Below are 21,744 nucleotides of genomic sequence, written 5' to 3'. Positions count from 1 at the left end.
TTGTTGTAAACCTCCCCGAGGCTGAGTTCGGACCATTGTAAGTGTTCATTTTTATGAAATACTTCAATTGTTCTTCATATTACTGTTATTTCTCTTAATTTCTCCTAAGTCAAGCCACCAGTAAAAGTCCTCTTCATTGAGGCTGAAAAGAACTAAAACACAATCGTCTGATAATTGGTTGGCAATTATAATTTCTGTAAGGACTGATTGATCCTTGCTGGCACGCTCACATTCACAAAAATACCCTTCGAAAAGCCAAAAAGCCAACAGTATGATTTTGGACTGAATGTACAGACTGAATTTTAGACTGAAACAGTTTGCATGATATTCAGATACTTTGGGTGGGTCCGAGAGAGAGAGAGAGAGAGATAGAGAGCAGAGAAAAGCTGTATGTGCACGTCAGGTCCAAAATCGGGGAGAGAGGGTGCTGAAATTAGGGCCATTCGGGGTTAAAATACGAGCTACAAAGCTTTATTCAATTTTCGGACTTCCCCTTGGCCTTAGAAAATTTCAGGGCGGGCCCTGATTATGCAGAGCACACCAGAGACAACTCATGAGCACACATTGCAAAAAAAATAAAATAAATCAACAAACTATACATAAACATAATATGAACTCATTATTTATAAATAACCATTTAATACAAAACATGTAAAATTTCACATGTATTTATTAATATGACATCATTACCAGATCTACTGTTTAAGAAGTTTAAATTATTTTGTTTGGTTAATAGTTTTGAAAAATAGTTTTTGAAAATTATCATTTATAGAGTTGCCACTACATACACCACTATGCCATAATAATACCACAGCCACTCTTAACTAATGTAATTAATATCATAAATTATCGTAGAATCTTAACATTTTGGATTGTGATTCACCACAACAAATCATAACTTTTATCAGACTCATAACTATATACGTTAAAATCATAACATTTTAAATTGTGGTAACAACTCATAAATTTTACCAAAAAAAGTCAGAACAAATCATAGCTTTTATCAGTATGAATTACGAATTTTCAATTTAAAATCATAACATTATAGATTATAAATGATTCACCACAATGACTCATAACTTTTCACATTGAAATTATAACATTTTATATTATTGTTACAAATCAAAACTTTTGCCTATAAGAATCTTAAAAAATCATAACTTATCAGTATAAATCATAATTCTCACATTGAAATCATAACATTTTGAATTGCGCTTCACCATAATAATTCATAACTTTTACCAATAAATTATAAACTTTTGTTTATTGGGCAATCGATTGGATGTCGACTTATATTTCATTTTCTTTATTCAATTATTCAATTGATATGTTTATGATAAAGATGCTTATGGACCCGATCGATCTGGAAAATTTGACTGACCCGACCTAATCCATTCGCTTTTACGCGGTTTCAATAGTATGGGTGAACAGATACAAATGAAGATTTTTCAAATCCTCCTATATTTGGACGGATGGTGGATGAGAAGTCACCCAACCCAACCCGATCTGCCAACTCCCTTTAAAAAAATGATTTTATATTTTTATGTTTTGTGTGTTAAAAAAATATTTTATTTAATAATAATATTAGCTACTTATGAAATATGAATATTTTTCTTTTATTTTTATTATAAAAAATGAAGAATAAAAACTTTTGGACTCAAATACTCCGCAAAATAGTAAAAAGTTACTCTAAAATAGTTTTAAAAAAAACATATAAAATAAGTTCAAATCGCCAAATCGATCTACATCCATCATTACTCGCATGGCTGCTTAATATGCATCCGCTAATTAAGCGGACGGATGCGGATTATTTTTTTCAATCCACTTAAGTTCGAACGGATGATGAAAGGAAGACCACTCAACTTAACTCGATCCGCGAGCACTCCTGATATTGTTAAATTGATTGTATAATCAATTGGCGTAAAGAGTAATGGATTGTGCATTCAATTTGTTAATAATTTTATCTTTAATGTTCTCCAATTAACAAGGAAGCAAGTAACTAGGGCCTTAGTCTTAATGATTTTGTAGCATCACTTAGTAGTATCGTGTTGCAGGTTCAATTTCGATGGAGATGAGTTTGATACCCTTATTTCTCTAATATTGTATTAAGTGATTGTTGGCCTTTGATGGGTGTTTAAATTTTTTTTTTTTTTATTATTATTATTATTTTTTTTTGGGTGATTGTTGGGTTAGGTTAGATGATTTCTTTGTGTTAAATGTTAGGCGTGTAGATATGTATTGTTGGACTACAATTGTCAAGTTTGATATAATTATTTCATATTTGTAATTAATATCTTATCTATTTGCAAAAAATGAAAAATAAAACTAACAAGTATTAGACAATTTAATAATTAAGGGTTTGAATTAAGTTTGGTGCTTGATAAAGTTGAAAATTGAAAACTAGAGACAAAAAATTAAGTACTGAAAATTGAATGCTGAATTTTTTAAGCTGAAAAATTGTTTGATAAAAATTTAAGTGCTAAACTAAAAATAAGTTGTTTGATATTGTTAACAAAAATCCAGTTTAGACCCAATTGATAGTAACTGATCGACAAACTTAAATAGATTTTAAATAAACACAAAAAGGTCAGACTTTGTGGTTGAGTCCTATGCCTTAAATAGATTAAGGACTTTCCTGGAGGTAATTAAGTAAATAAGGAATGGAACAGAACATAATATGTATTAATTCGAATAAATTTTCACTTGTCACTAGTTACAAGAACTTAAGCGAGAACAAAAAATTGAATAAATACAGCAATCGACAGAAAGAAGAGAAAGAGGTGGGGGAGTGGGGGGGTTGGAAAAGCTGCTAGTTTAATCTACTCCTAAAATGGGTAATCTAGAACTACTCCTAAATAACTTTTCACGAGGTGGTTGATGGTTGATGATTCCTTGATCCTCATTCCAGCTTCCTTTTATAGTTGACTCTTGGCCTGTCTCTTAATTTTGATCTTCCTTAATTTTCTGCCTCTCTTCATGTTTATCCCTCTATTTTAGGAGCTGTTTTTTGATTTCTTTTCTAGATTCTTAGTTATCATCTTTCGTAGCCTTCTCTTTTCAGTCCAACTTTATGTAGCGTCAGCTATTTTAGCCATCCTTGCCACGTCATCGCTATGACCCGTCGATGGAAGATTCCTGAATTTTAGTACCAATAATGCCCCCCTTCATTCAAGGTAAAAAGAAAATCTTTTGCCTTGAATGATGTTGGTCTTGAATTTTGTTTGCTTCTGGGCCTAGTGTTTTTATTTTTATTATTATTTTTTTATATTTTTTAACTTCTTTGGGCCACTTAGCAGTTCACAGGCCCATTAGGATTTTAGTTTCCCTATTTTTATTTCTTTATTTTGGGCCCCACGCGAAGGTGCTTAAAGTTTTTCAAATTCTCCCTCTTTGTTTGCAAACTTGTCCTCTTCCTCTGAAACCAAGACACCCTAACTTTCTTAGCCATGTCTTTGGACTCAGATTCTAACCTAGTTCGTTGATTCCCACAAGAGATCATTCAACTTATCGAGAGCAACAAGTTCAACTGCCATATCACAACCAGTCTTACTGTCGGTGCTGGGGAACTTGGCCCCTGTGTTTTGAACACTTTTCCAAATGGTCTGACTCCATACTACCCCATTGCTAATGGTGAGACCCTTCTACTAGACCAATCTTCCCTTTTGTGGCTGAATTGGTTGACGGGCCCCAGATCATGACCCAAACCCACTAATGCCTGGATAACTTGGGTAAAGACGTTGACTGCTTTTGAGGGGTGCATGTGGCATAATTTGGGTATTTACCACACCATTCAATTGTCTACCATCTCCTTTAAGGTAGACCCCTGGCTGATTGGTGCATCCATATGTTTCTGGTCCACATCTTGCAATTCTCTGAAGCTTAAATCTGGTATGGCCTCTCCCACCATCCTTGATATTATACACTTGATTGGCCTTCCTTCTTATGGCCAGGACATCCATGCCATTTTGCCAACCCCTGTGGTTAAGCATGATGTCAAACTAGGCAATTATGGCAAATTCATTTCGGATCACTCAAAGAAAACTAGCATTCCTTCAGTTATTGAGAAAATTGCTTTTTATTTGTATTGGTTGTGCCAATTTCTTTTTTGTGTAGGTGGCCTTAGAATTACCAAGGAATACCTCACTCTTGCCCTCTTAATCCAAGAGGGCAGACAACTGGCTTTTGCCTGTTTTCTCTTGGCCACCATGTACAGAGGTCTTTTTTCTCTCCATGACAAAAGAATAAGTCATAGTGTAGGGGGCCCTTTTTGGCTTTTCCAAGCCTGACTTCTTGCTTATTTTCTAGAGATCAAATCAAATAGGAGAATGGATTATACACCCAAGTGTGAAACCTATACTGAGTTCTTTATTTCCCATCGTCCTTCTCCTACTGTTAGTTTTGCCCAATACTTCTCTACTCTTTTGAACATTTCCATCGACAGGATTTCTTCCCTTCCTTTTCAATCCTTCCTCTTTTCTTTTGCCTCTTTATCTTACATGTATGCTGATCCTACCACTTTGAATGATGACCTTAGGCAAGCTCAAAAGACAGTCTGGAGCATTTGCCTCACCTCTAGGTACATCTTGGTTGGACGCTCTCTTTCCAACAACAGGCACTCTACTTGTGGTTTTGAGAGTTACAACCCTAGTCAATGGGCCAGGCAATTTGGCCTTATCCAAAGCATTCCTCTCCCTTATGTCCATCCTACTATTCACTAGTATGTGAATGCCAAGGTCCAAATCACTAAACAGCCTTCTGCTTATGCTATTTTGGCAAAAAACCAAAAGCTTTTGCATAAGCCTAGTTTCTTTGCTTTTGTGGTCAATGTGAGTATGAGCAACAGGTTTAAGGGCTGGTGGACTATTCTTAGTGCAGTCATTTTCCACAAGTCACTGGAGGAGTTGTAACGCCCCGAAGAGATTAAAATAAATAAACTCATCATATTCCACCAATGATCTTGTTTCCAACTTAATAGCTTCCATTGCATAAATGTATAAGGAATATAATGCCACATCATTAACATCATCATCGAATGTCTAACATTTGTATTCATTATACTCTAAAGACTTACAAAATTATTACCACATGCAATTATGCATTCAACATTTCCAGAATATGAATCTATAGCATGTGGCACAAGAAGTCAAATACAATTCAATGCCTTCAAGGGCTACAAGTTCCAAGGCTTATGACCGGTTACACAAAATGGTTGTCAAACTCATACATGTAAAGCCCTTAACTTGTCAACAATAATTACAACAAAATTAAAGAGCCTTGTGCTTTGAAAATACATTCCATGCCTTTAACTCAACGGGATCACCACATCTTTTCCTGCACAAAATCCCATGGGGTGAGCACAAATCCCAATAGGAAGATTTTAACAAAATATATACATTCTATACAGTCTCCTAAGATGAATGCGTATGCCATGTCATGCTCAAAAAACATTTCTCTATCTTTTGAAATTCTTGTGCATAATGCAATTTGAAAACACAACAATTCAATAACTTCAATGTAGTTCAAGGGGTGAAAAAACGACTGAGGTAATCCCTAGGTTGGTGTTTGAAAGTAGGCATATCAAGCACTACCAATCACCACTTTACCAATTGCTAACCGGAAGGCACGTAGTACCTCTTCCACGCGTGTTTTCGATCTTTCGCCATGGACACTCAGGCCAACTTAACTAATACCAACTACACTCCTTATCCAAACTTATCAACGTATTTATCCCAAAACAATTCAAAATGGTCTTGTTTCACAAAACTATTCCTTTCTCAAAGCAATAATTTTACAAGATTCAAAATTAATTGTAACAATGATTAAATGGAATGGCAATGCAAAATGTAACAATGCATTAATATAGTTCCATTTTCAATTCCACCACACAATCCTCCATTGTGATCAAATTCCCACATCACTTATCAATATAACATCATATCGATATCAGTTTGGGTGATTGAGTGGAGAGCGACATATGTTTCCGGTGGAGGAAAATAGTGGTCCACGCCAGCGGATTCTGTTTCTCGGTGATCGATCTTTTGAGTTTGAGGATTTGTCGGTGGAGTCGCTTGGCCGTCGTGGCGTGTCGATTGTAGAGCGAGGTCTTGGGCTTCGTCGGGCTGTAGTGGTGTATGGCCATGATGTGCACTGGTTTGTGGCGAGATTGAGGATGGCCTCGCAAGACCCTGGCAATTTGCAGTTTCTAGGTCGGCTAAGTGGTGGTAATTGGACTCTGGCTATCTGGGTTTGTGGAGAGAAAAGCAGTGGTTCAACTAGTGAGCAAATTTTCAGTCCTATGTCGAATTTTGGAGATGGTTGGGATGGAGTGGCCCTAGTCCTTGAAGGCTTTTGGTTGGAGAATGGTGGTCCAATGTATGGCAAGGCTACATCAAAACTTGCTCCCTTGCAACTGGCAACGCGGGGAGGGGTTGGAGGGGCTACGGCAGTACGGTGCACTACAAAGATAGACTGGTTCCGAATGTTGGACAGATCGTTGGTGGGTAAAGTGGGGCAGTTGGATGGAAAAGGGATGAGTTTCGTAGCAATGTCTGACTGGGTTCAGTGCTGGTGGAAGACGTCTGGGAAGGTGGAGGTGTGTCTGTTAGGAGATCAGGCATTATTATTTGTATTTACATAGCAAAAAGAGGCGGAGTTGTTATTGCGCCAGAGATGGATTGCTGATGGGCGGGATTTGTGTTTGGAGTGGTGGTCACCTCTTGGCCCATGTCGTTCAAAGGACATATTGTCGCCGGCGAAGAGTGTCCAGATTCGGGTGATGGGTTTGCCTCTTCACCTTCGTGGGGATGACGTATATCGTGTTATTGGTGATCAGTTTGGTGGTTTTGTGGAAGCGGATGAGACATCCATGGACTTGGGCTTCGTTCGGTTGCGTATCTGCAGCTTTGAAGGTACTCCGTCGCGAGTGGCTGTTCGTGGAAGTTCTCTTTACCAGTGTGGGTGGAGGAGGGGCCATTGGTGGACCTGGTTGTGCAGGCGAGGGCGGGTGGCGCTAAGAATGGGGCGGATAAGGACGGGCTAGATTCGGTGCAATCGAATCGCAGAAATTTGCAGAGATTAGGGATGACTGAGATTTTGGGAAGAGGCTAGGGTTATGGGTGGACGGGGTCAAGTGGGTCCAACCCATGTGGGCCTAGATCAGGGTTTCATAGGGGGACAACAGAAGGGACGGGTGGGCCTTGCTAAGGCCCAGTTTTGGAGAGTTTATAGTGATCTCGGTTTTACCTCGACCTTTGTTGTGTTCCGAACTCGGGTTCCGTGATTGTATACTATTGTCTATATCTTGTTTTCTCCCTTTAATTCGTTGAAATTGAGTTTTGGGTGGTGTTGGGTGAGTTTGGAACAGGTTGGTGGTGAGTTGGTACAAATGGTTGCTGCCAAGGTTTTGGCTTTTTTGCTCGAGCGAGGCTTTTTGCGCTCGAGCGAGCCTTGGGTATTTGATTCTTCGCTCGAGCGAGGGTTCTTGCGCTCGAGCGAGGATTGAGGATCTTCAGATTTCCTTCTCAGACGCAGCTTCCGCTCGAGCAAGCCTTCTTGCTCTCGAGCGAGGCCTGTGCATTCGTTCCGTCGCTCAAGCGAGAACTCTTGCGCTCAAGCGTGCGTCTACGTTTGTGGCAGACCTGAAGCTTTGAATTGTGCGCTTGAGCGACACTTCTTGGGCTTGAGTGAGGGCGTTTGTTGTGTCTGGTCGCTCGAGCGACAACTCCTTTGCTCGAGCGAGCCTCACATATATCAGTTCGCAGTAGAGATGGTTTACACCATTTTTGATCTTCTTCTTTCCTAGAAACCCTAATCCGACTGTCTCTCTCTCTCTACAAATACTCCTTGATCTATAGTCCTTCTACCCTACTTCCTTTGTAAAAAAGGCAGAGTATCGCGTGGGCTTCCTTTTGATCCGAAAAAGTTTAAGTTTGGAGCATCTTCAAGTTCCTCCTTCTTCCTCTTTGAGCTTTCCCATTTGAGGTAGGGATATTCTATTCTTTAATATGAGTTTTAACCTAGATACTTGTCATTTTGTATAAATGGTGAGATTTGGGAGTGATTTGGGTAAAAGTTAGGGTTTGGGCTCTAAACTAAAGAGGGGTTTTCATGTTGATTTACAAAATAACCTTGAGGGTTTGTGTATGAGGCTCTTTATTGTTGAAATGGTGAGATTTAGATCTATGGGTTGGTGTTTTGGAATAGGGGGAAAATTGCCCTAAGTTGAGTTGAATCAACTATTTGTGTAAATAATGAAATCGATTTGAAGATTATGAAATTGGGGGAAAATGTGATTGGTGTAGTTCGATTTGATAAATCACATACCTATGAAGAAATTGATAAATTATTTGTTGATAGATTTATTTATCTGTTTAGAAATATCTGTTTTGGGCTATCGGTGAAGGATAGCTATGATTGTTGTAGAAACTGCATGAGAATTAGGATGACTAAAACTAATCAATTGAATTATGTCATTGAATATGACGGTTTGATTAAACCATTGAATATGTGTTTTGATTAGTCATTGTATACGACAAAGTGTTTAAATACATTGTATATGTATTGTTGTTTGGGAGGAGATAGGGGATGTACTCCATTGTTTAGGAGGAGATAGGGGATGGACTCCATTGATAATTAAGTTGGCTGGAGTGTCCAGGGTGAAAGTCCCGAAATCTTATGTATATTTGGGTGCTGGTTCCCTTGGATGTAATTCCGTAAAATGGCAAGAAAATGGAAGCGTTGAATAATGTTTGATATTGAAGTGTTGATAAATGAATTGTAGCCTCGTTTGAATTGTTAGATAACAATGAATTATGTCAATGGACTGATTTGGATAAGTGAATAGAAATGGAAATGAATTGAAGTATTGATTATCTATATTGAATGGTCTTGGAAAGATCATGTGTTGACTACGAATATTACACATTTATCAAATGCTCATATTTTAGTTAATTCTCATATATTTTTTAGCATATCTCTATTGGGCTTTGGCTCACCTTACTTGGGACACTATTTTCAGGTACAAGTGACATGCCACCTCCAAGGTTATAGTTTGGGAGGCTTAGGGGCTGAAGGCTCCACTCTTGTATATGTTGTTTTGTGATCAATGTAAATTCAAGCCGAGGGCTTTATATGTAAAAGAGTTAGGACTCTTCTTTTGTTGTAACCAAGTGATAACTTGGAAAGCTGTAAGCCCGTAGGGCATTTATTTTGTTGATTATCAGTTAGATTTACATGTTATAGTTTCAAGATGAATATTTATGAAAGTGTAAGGCATGTAATATCTTTTATAATACAGACTCTGGTGAATGAAAGCATAACTTTTCTATTATGCCTACAGATCTCGTGAATAATTGATTTATGTATTTTTTTAGGGCGTTACAGTTATAGGTGGGGCTAAACAGCAGTGGGCTACTAAACAAATATTAAAACAACATGGGCCTTTTTTAGATGAAGTTCTGAGCCCAAGAAGGGATGGAGGGGCCATTAAACAAATTTTAAACCAACGTGGGCCTTTTTTAGATGAAGTTCTAAGCCTAAGAAGGGATGGAGGGGCCCAAATTGAGTTAGCCCAAGCAAACCTAGCTGTCAATCGGGTCTTCTCGACGTTGAGGGATGGGTCTGGCCCTACCCCGATCGATGGGTTGTCGCCGTTGGCATGCGCGTCAATGGGGCTTGCCGAGCGGTCGTTGACTGGTCCTCGGCAGTCCTCAGGCGTCGGTTCTGATCAGCACCTAGTTCCAGAGAAGGTGGTGGTAAGCAATTTCCTGTTATAGGGACTGTCACAATGGGCTTTTCGGACCTGTGATTGCAGCAGGGGGACATCGAGCTCTGGGTTGACTTGGTAGATGGTTTGGCTCTGGTGGTCAGACCTGAAGTAGTGGAGGATGTGGTGGCGTTGGACACTGGTGTGAGCCATGATGATGATCCAGAGGATGATCCTGACAAGGAAAATTTCTGTTCAGGGGATGGCATGCCGTAGCCAGAGGAGGTTTCTGCTTGGGTATTGTCTCGAATTAATGAGGTTAGTCCATTATTAGGTGTTTCCTTTGAGGGTCATGAAGCTGAGGCATTGCAATTATTTTTGGCCATTGAGGAGTCATGGCGGGGGAATGTTCCTTACTAGCCAGGGGTGGCATCTGCAAGTCCTAATGTGAAGAGTGCTAGGGAATTACGCAAGCTAGAATGTTCTATAAATTATGATCGAATTAAGGGGGGAGATGTGAGAGGTCCAAGAATGGGGCGCAGTGATCCATTGTTGTTATCATGCAGTTAAAAATAGTCTTGGAACGTGCAAGGACTGAATGATAGGGGGAAGAGGGTGTTGGTAAAATCAGTGTTAAACAGCGCTAAGGCAGATTTGGTGTGTCTACAGGAAACAAAGATGGATTGTATTGAGGGAGAGACTATGAGGGATTTGTGGGGAGGCCGTTTTGTGGATTGGGACTTTCTCCCTGCCCTAGGGGTGGCTGGGGGTGTTCATATTTGCTGGGATCGAAGGGTGGCAGTGAAGGAGGATGTCGAAGTGGGGGGTTTCTCGTTATCTTGCCTAGTTCGGTGTGTAGAGGATGATTTTCGTTGGGCCTTTACCAGGGTTTATGGTCCAGTTCGTGGAGGGGAGAGGTCTTCTTTCTTGGAGGAGTTGTAGAGCATTGCTTATCGATGGGGGGTTCCCTGGTGTGTGGGCGAGGACTTCAATGTGGTTCGCTGTATGGTGGAGAAGTTGGGGGCTAATTCAGGGTTGGGTTCAATGAGACATTTCTCTTTGTTCATTGATGAGATGGAGTTGGTAGATTTTCCGCTTTAGGGTGGTAGTTTCACTTGGTCCAGGAGTGGAGTGATGTCTCGAATTGATCGATTTCTGGCCACAGGGGATTGGGAGGAGCATTTCTTACAGGCGACCCAATGGCATTTACAGCAGCCCACTTTGGACCATTGGCCTATCTTGCTGGATAGTGGGGGCATCAGACGTAGACCAACACCTTTTCGGTTTGAGAACATGTGGTTTCGGTCTGAGGCCTTTGTGGAGATGGTTAAAGGGTGGTGGGAAAGTTATCGTGTGGCAGGATTGCCTAGTTCTCAGATAGCGCAGAAACTGAAGTTTCTCAAATTAGACCTAAAAAAATGGAATCGGGAGGTATTTGGTCGCCTGGAGGATCAGAAGGCGAACGTTTTAGCCGCATTAAGGTGCTGGGGTGTTGTCTGCAGCTGATATGTCTATCCAGGAGGAGGTTCGTAAGGAGTTTGGCCATCTTGCTCGCATAAAGGAGATCAGTTTTCGTCAGAAGTCTCGATGCTTGTGGCTGAAGGATGGGGATCGAGACATAAAGTTTTTCCACCATATGGCAAATGCTTATCGCCGGGTCAATCCGATAGGTCGAATTCGAGTGAATGGGGTGGAATTTTCGTCTTCAGAGGGTGTCAAGGCCAATCTTGTAGGTTACTATAAGCATTTGTTTCGGAATGTAGGGGAAGGGTGGAGGCCGAGCTTGGATGGGGTAATTTTTGATGTCCTTTCAGAGGCAGATTGCACGTTATTGGAGAGGCCATTTACAGAAGAGGAAGTGTTTGCGGCATTGCACAGTATGCCTAGAGATAAGGCACCTGGTCCAGATGGGTTCACTATTTCCTTTTTCCAATAGTGTTGGGGGGTTGTTAAGACAAAGGTGATGGCTATGTTCGACCAGTTTCATCAAACAGGTGAATTTGAGAAGAGCCTTAATGCCACATTTATTGTTTTGATTCCAAAGAAGGGTATGGCGGACGATATTCGAGATTTCCGTCCTATTAGTCTTTTGGGCAGTGTGTATAAGGTGTTGGCTAAGGTTTTGGCAAACTAGTTGCGAGAAGCGCTGGAATGGGTGGTTTCGGATTCTCAAAATGCTTGTGAGGGGCAGGCACATCTTGGACGCGGTGCTTGTGGCGAATGAGTGTGTGGATTTGCGGTTGCGTTAGGGAAAATCGGGGCTAATCTGTAAATTAGATACCGAAAAGGCATATGATAATGTGAATTGGCAGTTCTTGATGTACATGTTGGAGAGGCTGGGTTTTGGGGAAAGGTGGCGGCGTTGGGTTTTGTTTTGTATTTCTACTGTGCGAATGTCGGTGATGGTAAATGGGTCTTCGAAAGGTTTTTTCCGACTCATCGAGGGTTGCGGCAGGGCGATCCTTTATCTCCTTTGTTGTTCATCCTGGTTATGGAGGTTTTGGGGCATTTGTTGGCTAGAGCGGTGCAAGAAGGTTTGTTGAAAGGGTTTGAGGTTGGGGTGGCTCCAGGGGTGGTGGAGGTGTCTCATTTGTTTTATGCAGATGATGCGCTCATTTTCTGTGATGCGGAGGAGGAGCATATTGGGTATTTGAGATGTGTGCTGTTGTGTTTTGAGGCAGTGTCCGGGCTTCGGGTGAATTTAGCAAAGTCAGAATTGATTCCGGTGAGGGAGGTGGAGAGATCTTCGATTTTGGCCGCTATCTTGGGGTGTAAAGTGGTCTCTTTGCCTGTCACATATTTGGGCTTGGCTTTGGGGGCTTCCTTGAAGGCCAAACGGGTATGGGATGGTGTGGTGGATAGGGTGCAACGGCAATTGGCAGGATGGCAGCGGCAATATTTGTCAAAGGGTGGTCGGCTTACGTTGATTAAAAGTGTTTTGGCGAGTATTCCGACTTACTTTATGTCTGCTCACGTGATCCTGGTGTCAGTAGCCAGGCGGATAGAGCAGCTGCAGCGGCACTTTTTGTGGTTAGTGGGGGTGAGGGTGCTCATTATCATTTACTGTCATGGGATCAGATCTGTCTGCCAAAGGAGAGCGGGGGCTTGGGGGTTGGTCTTGTTCAATTTGGCTTTGTTGGGGAAGTGGTTGTGGCGTTTTGTGGCAGAGAGGGAGCGGCTTTGGAGAAGGGTGGTGGTTGCTAAGTTTGGTATGGGTAAGGGGGATTGGTGTTTAGGAACGGTGGGTTATTCTCATGGTTGTGGTGTGTGGAAAGGGATTTGGTTAGGTCGGGAGGCATTTTGGAGAAGGGTGTGGTAGAAAGTTGGTGTGGGGGATCGAGTTCGTTTTTTATGGGATAGGTGGTGTGGTGACTTGTCTTTAGAGTTTCGATTCCCTTTGATCTTTGCTATTGCTGCTGATTGTGAGGTGCTGGCGGGTGTTGTCAGGCTTGGGGAGGGGCAATCGATGGTGTGGAATGTGCAGTTGCATCGCAATGTTCAAGATTGGGAGCAAGATCAGTTGGTGGAACTTCTGGGTTTTTTATATGGTTGGAAGTTTGTGAGGGAAGGTCAGGACTCTTTGGTTTGGGATTGTCCTAGATCCAAAGGTATTTTTACTATGTCCTCTTTCTATGGGAGGCTTGTTCAGGATACGTTTACATAGGATGTTGCTAGGGTTTATCCGTGGAGAGCTGTTTGAATGCCGGGCTCGCCATCAAAAGTTGCCTTTTTTGTTTGGATAGCAAGCTTGGGTAGTGTCTTGACCATTGATAATTTGATTCGTCGTGGGCATATTTTGGTGAATTTTTGTTGTCTGTGCGGTAGGGCAGCTGAATCGGTTGCCCATTTGCTTATTCATTACCCCGGTCTTGTCTCGTCTTTGGATGCTTATGGTTGCAGTTTTTGGTTTAGTTTGGGTACAACCAAGCTCGGTGTTCGCAGTTGTGCAAAGCTGGGTACGGTGGTGGGTACGGCGGCGTCGAAAGGCTTGGCTTCTTGCTTCACACTGTTTAATGTAGTTGATTTGGCTGGAGCGTAATAGGCGGGTGTTTCAGGGGGTGGCTCACTCCATTCCTTGGTTAGAGAGACGGCTTCTTATAGTTTTGTATAGTTGGGTGACAGGTTTAGTAGATCCGGATGTATTGGCTTTCGTAGATTTTGTGGAGAATTTGATTTGTTAATTTTGTCGGGCTTTCGGGGCCGCTTTTGTATTCTTTGCATCTTCATGATGCTTTCTCAATAAAGTTTGGTTATTTATCCAAAAAATATATATATATAACATCATATTATATGTTCCAAGAGATAATATAACAATATCGCCTTACATGTATTCGCCACATATTAATCGTCATTTTCTAAACTTGATCTTTCCAAGACAAACCAACAATAAGCTATTCATAAAGTTTCCAAATCAACAATTCTCATTCTTTCATAAAATCCCTCATTTGATACAACTATAGAAATTTCTCCATCATTTATTCACAGAACAATTTATCAAGCATGAATTTCACAACATCTCAACATTTTCTCAAAATCCCCAAATTCTAAGGTTTCCACCAAAATTAGGTTTTTGTTCCATTTTGAAAAGATTTTTCCAAAACAACACCCACACTTTAGAACATAGCTTATACTCTCAAAAGCTTTGGAAAAAATAGAGAAAATCTACTTTTAATATCATTTAGGGTTCATTAACCCAAAATCATGGTCCAAATATGTAAGAAATACTCCAAACAAGCATAGACTTGAAATATATATAAATATATAACTCTAACAATGTCCCTACCTCAAGCTTGAGAGATGAAGGAGATGAAAACCTTAAAACTTAATGTTGAAGAAAACTTTGATTCAATCGGTGCAAACATAGCCCTCATCGCTCTCTTCGATTTGGTGTAAAAAGCCCTATCAAATTCTTCAAGATTTTTGCTAAATCTCAGAGAAAAGTTTGGATTTGGGTTTATTTGTAGAGAGAAGGAAGAGAAAAGATGAATATATATATACATATATATATATATAGAGAGAGAGAGAGAGAAGTGAAAAAGTGTCTCAAACATGTTTTTGGCATCGGTTTTGAGGAAAAGGGCTCAAAATTCGAGACAAACGTGTTGAAATCCGCACGAGAGGTTCCAATTCCGCACAAGCGGAATCCCAAATCCGCACGAGCAGATTCTGTGCCTTCACGGGCGGTTTGCTCCAAAGAAAACCCATAATTTTTCACCAAAATCCGCATGAGTAGTTTCTGCCCAGAAAACCCAAAAAACCCATGTGTGATTCCACGCAAGCGGTTGCTAAATCCGCATGAGCGGTTTTGCGAGCCAAATCTAAAAATTGATTTCGCATACCAGGACAAGTTCCAACGCCCAAAACTCGAAATTATAACCCGAAAATGTTAAGAGAGGTTAATTAAGAGAAGAAAATAAAAGAAATCTCAACGACCCAATATGATAATCAAAACACCGAAAGTAAAACAAGCTATCTTAATACGCAATACCAATCAAGTCCAAGACCCGGGACATCACAAGAGTACTTGTCCTGTCTTTCTCCTTCCCATCAACAGAGTCAAATTTGTAAGTCACTCATGTTTTTTTTTCTTCTTTGTTTGTCGGAATTTTCTTTTTATTCATGCTCACAGTTTTTTTTTTCTTTTTATTTCTTAATCAGCTGATACTCCAGGAGAGTTTGGTGTTGCTAATATTTCTTACCCACTGCCTCATTTGCTGACTCAGACCTTTGGTAAAGCCAAGGACAAGACTGCCAAGGTCTATGCCAAGAAGCCTAAAAGGAGGAATCCCTTGGATGACTCTTATGATGCAGACTCTGAGAGGAGGAAGACCAAGCTGAATCCTTCTCATTCTAAGGCACCAACTACCTCACAGAAGGCTAGCAAAACTGGCCCAGGCACAGAGGCTGGCCAAGGTCCTGATGTGGGTGACCTCACCCTTGAAGAACAAAGATTTTTTCTTGAAGACCTGTCCTTAGCGGGGCAAGCACTGGTCTATGAGGCTGCTCCCTCCTTAACAGCTCATGTGGATACTTCCAAGAAAACCCCTTCTTTTGACGAGGACAATGTTCCCATCATTTCCCTTCTTGCAAAGTCTGCCACGAAGGCCAAAATAACTCAGGTCCATTTTTTCTTCTCCTTTCTCTATTTTTCCCTTTTTATTTAGTTCACCACATGAACTCCTTCCTCTCTTTTCTTTTCGGTTGAAGAGGAGAAAGCTACTAGTGACTGAGGATACCAGTAGTCCCTCTAGGGACTCTGCTCCTCCATCCTCCGACCTGAACCCCCAACAAGAGGATGTATTCGTCCATTCTATAGCAGAGATAGTTGTTAAGCTGCCATATTATGCTGCAACTGCTTTGCTTGTTCCTCCTCTGCAATCTGTTCCTGTTGGGGATGATGAGGTCAAAGCTTACCACTACTCAAGCTCTGAATCTTCAAGTCGTGACAGTGCAGCCCTTCAACTTAATCAACAGAGGTTCCGTCGACAAGATGGTGCTTCCTCTTCAATGGTTGGGACTGGGGTTGAAGCTGAAATGCAGAACCTAGAAGGGCAAACACCCATTGAAGTTCATTCTGCCCCTTCTGAAATGGAAGGAGGTGAAGAAGAAGAAATTTCCCATATCAGCCCTGAGACCGACAATCCTTCCTTTGAGGCTAGGCCTGAAGATCCCTCTATTGATTCTCCAAGGCCTGCCTTTAATGTAACACCGATCACTGCTTCTGAGGAACTTATGGCAGATTCTGCTGAGCTAACCCCTAAGCCAGCTCAAGCTTCTCGGACACTTGCCATTTCATTTTCTTCAGAGCATATCTTGCCACACTTAGGTGTGCTTCTTTATCATTTTCTTGTCTCTTGCCTTTTCCCTTCAATTTTTTTTTTCTTACTTTTCCCCTTTTATATTGGGATGTGTGTAGCTGCTGGTTTTGAGACCATTCTTGAGCCTGCTTCCAGGGCTCCTACTGAAACTTTTCCTGTCCAATCCATGCTAGAACAACGCGATCATCCTAGTCCTAACCATCCTTCTGAAGGTATTTCCTACCTTATCTATGTCCTTGATACCATATGTTTCCTTCCCCTTTTCCATCGACCACTCCATACTCAATTTATTTTTTGGTCTTGTCCTTTCAGGCCTTGCTATTTATGGCCATTCCCCTGGGGCGGAGTAACCTCCATCTCCTCATCCTGTCACCAGTACTTCTCCTACTGAAGTGAGGGTAGCTCTCATCCCTGAAGTGGAGGTCCATACTTCCCAGGCCACCCCCTTTTGAGCCTTATCTTCCCCTCCTGTGTAGGTATCACTATTCTTCTCTTTCTTTTGATTTTCCTTTCATCTTAAATGTCCTAACCCCTTGTTGTTTTATATATATATATATATATATATATATATGTAGGCTGACATTTCTCCTATGGCCTCAACTCCTGACCTGCTTCAGCAAGCCAGTGCCTTTCAGCTGTCATTTGCCAGTACTACTTATGAGGAAAGATTTAGGCAACTCTCCTTCTTTGAACAACAGGAAGTTGACTAGTTCTTTTTGCTACTGAGCCTCCCTTTTGAGGATCTTGCCCTCACCAGGGCTGAAGAACTTCTTAGTGGGTTTCAGAGCTTTGTGACATTAGCATAAAGGCTCTTAGATCCTGATCAATTCTACATCTTTCAAGACTTCATGGCGCTTCCTCAACACATTTCCTCCATGGCACAGTTTGAAGCTGAGACTGAGGCTACTAATGCTAGGATGGCCTCTGTGAGGCAAGTCTCTTATACTCTGGGCAGTGCATCTGCCAGAACCCAAGCCATTTCTAGGGCCAGTGCCTCTATTGATGAGAGGAAGACTGCTATTTTGGCTCAAATTCAACAGCTCCAGGCAGAACTGGCCGCAGGTGAGGTTCAATAGGCTGTTCTGATGGAAGAACAAAGCCATATCAATCAACAGATGAACCAGCTCTTGGCTCAGGATAGCCCAGTTGCCCTCAAGGATGCTCAAGGGAACTTTTCCAGGTTAAGGCAAAAAGGAGAGCCATCTTGTCTTCTTGGGCCAACGTTGTAACTGCCCTTCAGAGGGATTAAGACCCTTTCTTTTTTTTTTTTTCCTTTTGTTTTTTTTTTTAAGACTAGATGGTGATATGTACATGAACCCCACGATAATATTATTAATGAAATCATTCTTTATTTTACCCATGCTTGATGCTTTTCCACATGGTTGGATAATATTTTTTAAAATACTTTCCATTTATAATTCTTCTGTATGGGACTCCCTCTATAGATGCAAGATGATAGGCTCCTCCCTAGAGGACCTTGTAAATCTTTAATGGCCCTTCCCAATTTGGAGATCACTTTCCAAAATTTGGATCTTTGAAGGACAGTATGGTTTTCCATACTAAATCTCCTTCTGAAAATACTTTGGTCTTCACTCTTTTATTATAAGCTCTTTCGACTTTTCTTTTCTGAGCCAAGAGATGGTTGTAGGCCATAACTGTTCGTTCTTCCAGATCTTGCAACTTCGTCATCATGGCCTCAGCATATTCATCGATAGGGATGTCATAGTGCAAAGCCAGTCTACTAGACTGGATTGTTACTTCTAAGGGCCATACACTAATTCATAGGGGGTAGTCCCAATACTATTTTTCTTGGAGTTACTATAAGCCCATAATACATTGGATAATAAATTATGTCAATCTCTAGGGTTCTCTTTAACCATCTTTTCCAACATATTTTTTATTACTTTGTTGGTGGACTTAGCTGAGCATAATAAGGTGATGAATTGAGGATTTGAATGCCATATTCTTTGGCAAACTCCTTGATTTCATCCTCATTAAACATGGTAGCCTGATCCACTGTGATCAATTGTGGTAACCCTAACCTATGTATTGTGTATTTTTTCACGAAGTCAATCACATGGCTCTGGGTCGCCATTTTCAGTGGCACTACTTCTACCCACTTGGTGAAGTACTCCATAACCACTAAGAGGTAAGAGTGTTGCTTCGAGGAAGGGGGGAAATTTTTCCCAATCAGGTCCATTGTCCATCCTCTGAAAAGCCAGGGTTTTACCACAAAATGTAACACAACTGCTGGCACCCTCTGCAAACTGCCATGTTTCTGGCATTCTTGGCATCCCGACATAAGCTATGCAGTCTTTTCTTACTGTTGGCCAGAAATACCCATACCTACTGACCATCCACCTCATCTTCTCTCCAGCTTGATGAGCACCACATATGCCCTCATGCACTTCAGCCATTGCCTTCATCTGCTCATCCTGGCCTATGCATAGTAATGTCATGCCATCATGGGCCCTTCTAAACAAATCATTTCCCATGATGACATAATTCAAGGCCTGATACTTAACTTGCCTGCCAACATTTTCTCCAGGATTCCTTAAATATCTAATCAAAGGGTATCTCCAATCCCCCTCTGCCACTTCTAAGTGCATTATTGGCAAGAAATTTCTCTGTTGATCCTTTAATCTGGCGAAACATCTCCTCTGAATCCTGATTATTCTTTCTTGGTTTCCCTTTGGAATTCTCAATCCTGAAGCTACCTGGGCCATTTCGTTGGCCTGCCTATTTTCTATTCAAAACATATGCTAAAAACTAACATGGCTGAACAACTTATCAGTCATTTGACCTTAGCTAGTGTTAAATGTATAGATGAGAAGAAGAAGAAGAAGAAGAAGAAGAAGAAGAAGAAGGAATAGAACAAGAGAAAGCTTCTGTAGATTATTGATTCAAAACTTAGGGTTTTCCCCTTACACACAACTACGTATACTAATAAGAATAATACATAAAGACCAAACTACCCCTAACACTTAACACTCCCCCTCAAGTTGGTGCAAAGATGTTTCTCATGCCCAACTTGCAACAAATAGAGTGAAAGACTTTACTACTAAGACCCTTAGTAAAAACATCCGCCAGTTGATCTTCAGACTTAACAAAAGGCATACATATCACACCCTTATTCAATTTCTCCTTAATGAAATGTCTGTCAATCTCAATATGCGTAGTCCGGTAATGTTGAACAGGATTGTGTGCAATACTAATAGTAGCCTTGTTGTCGCAATACAAAGTCATGGGACCACTCCAATCAAGCCCTATATCACTCAACAAAGATTGAAGCCACATTAGTTCACATGTTCCATGTGCCATAGCCCTGTATTCAGCTTCAGCACTAGATCTAGAAACGACCCCCTGCTTCTTACTACGCCATGTAACTAGATTTCCCCCTACAAAAGCACAATAACCAGATGTAGAGCGTCGGTCATCTATAGAGCCTGCCCAATCTGCATCTGTGAATGCTTCCAACCTCAAGTGACCATGATTAGAGAACAAAATTCCTTTTCCAGGGGCAGATTTAAGGTACCTCAAAATGCGATAGACTGCATCCAAATGAGGTACACGAGGATCATGCATAAACTGACTAACTATTCCAACTGCTTAGGCAATATCTGGACGAGTATGAGAGAGATATATCAGTCTTCCCACAAGTCTTTGGTACCTTTCCTTCTCCACAAGCTCACCAATTCCACTACAAAGATGATGATTAGTCTCAATTGGTGAATCAGTTGGTCTGCAGCCCAACATGCCCGTTTCTTCAAGAAGATCTAGAATGTACTTCCTTTGAGAAATAAAGATGCCTTTGTCAGATCTAGCAACTTCAATCCCAAGGAAGTATCTTAATGGACCAAGTTCTTTTATCTCAAACTCCTTGGCTAACTGCATCTTGAGATGGGTCACCTCCTCCTCATCATTACCTGTCACAACTATGTCATCCACGTATACAATAAGCACTGTTACCTTATGTACATTGCGTTTGACAAACAAGGTGTGATCCGCATTGCTTTGCTGATATCCAAATCCCACCATTGCCTTGAGGAATCTACCAAACTAGGCTCTAGGAGATTGTTTCAAACCGTACAAAGCCTTCTTTAATCTACAAACCTTTCCAACTGTAGACTGAGATGAGAATCCTGGAGGTACATCCATATATACCTCCTCCTCCAAATCCCCATGAAGAAAAGCATTCTTCACATCTAGTTGTTGTAGAGACCATCCCAAATTAGCCGCACATGACAGAATAGTTCGAATGGAATTCATCTTTGCTACCGGGGCAAAAGTTTCTTGATAATCTATTCCATATGTTTGGGTAAATCCCTTGGCCACTAGTCTTGCTTTGTACCGTTCAATCGTCCCATCTGCATTGTGCTTAATGGTGAACACCCACTTACATCCGACTGGGTGTTTCCCATTTGGAAGAGACACCAACTCCCATGTGTTATTTTTACTCAAAGCTTGCATCTCTTCTACCATAGCTACCTTCCACTTAGGATCATTGATGGCTTCTTTCCAACCCTGCGGAATACACACAGAAGAAAGGGACGAAACAAAAGCACGATACGTAGAAGACAATGAATCATATGACACAAATTTAGAAATAGGGTGTTGAGTACAAGCTCTAACCCCCTTTCTGAGAGCAATAGGAAGACTCAAATCATCCGTAATAGGACCATCAACAACAGGTGAAGAAATGAGATGAGGATCATTACCTGAAGAGTTAGTGGAAACTGGGTGTGGAACTGGCATAGGAGAGGATGATTGACTTGGTGGCACAAGAGAAGCCGGCTCTTTCTGACGCCGTGAATAAGTCTTAAGATCAGCTCTGTCCAAACGACCACTGATATCCGACTCCTCATCAACAGAACTCCTAGGCTCCCCCTCACCACAACTAACAGCCCGTTGAGGAGGAGGGAAAAAAGACAACTCATGCTGATATGATGCCGTCTCATCCGCAATCTCATCGATACCACGCTCCCCCTGAGGAGATGGCGGAGGACCAGGAAAAAAAAACTCAGATTCACGGAAGGTGACATCCATACTAACATACAACCTATGAGAGTGAGGGTCATAGCATTTGTAGCCTTTCTGAGTAGCAGAATAACCAAGAAAGACACACCGGACAGCCTTAGGATCAAGCTTCCCACGAGGCCGAGGGTGAAGATGAACAAAACAGACACTACCAAAAACCCGAGGCGGAAGAGAAGAAGTGGGATA

At 41.3% G+C, this 21,744-nt stretch overlaps 1 protein-coding gene across 7 annotated transcripts in view; it reads left to right on the top strand.

The window, feature by feature from the left end:
- Positions 1-21,744, top strand: part of LOC114322103 (exocyst complex component SEC3B) — a 65,836-nt gene that overhangs the window by 16,867 nt on the left and 27,225 nt on the right. Inside the window, exons 2-6 of one of the 7 annotated variants that reach the window (XR_014336004.1) lie at positions 9,017-15,267; positions 15,362-16,529; positions 16,620-16,733; positions 16,834-16,997; positions 17,097-19,303. The exons of 5 other annotated variants lie outside the window; for them this stretch is intronic. The gene's annotated coding sequence lies outside the window, so the exon portion shown is untranslated. Of the gene's footprint in view, positions 1-9,016; positions 15,268-15,361; positions 16,530-16,619; positions 16,734-16,833; positions 16,998-17,096; positions 19,304-21,744 lie in introns of those variants that run through there. One more of the 7 variants, XR_014336003.1, reaches the window with a different exon arrangement.

This window comes from Camellia sinensis, chromosome 7 (assembly GCF_055761805.1).
Source record: "Camellia sinensis isolate YWXY chromosome 7, ASM5576180v1, whole genome shotgun sequence".
In the NCBI taxonomy this organism is placed as follows: Eukaryota; Viridiplantae; Streptophyta; class Magnoliopsida; order Ericales; family Theaceae; genus Camellia; species Camellia sinensis.
This window is presented reverse-complemented; position numbering and strand designations above follow the sequence as displayed.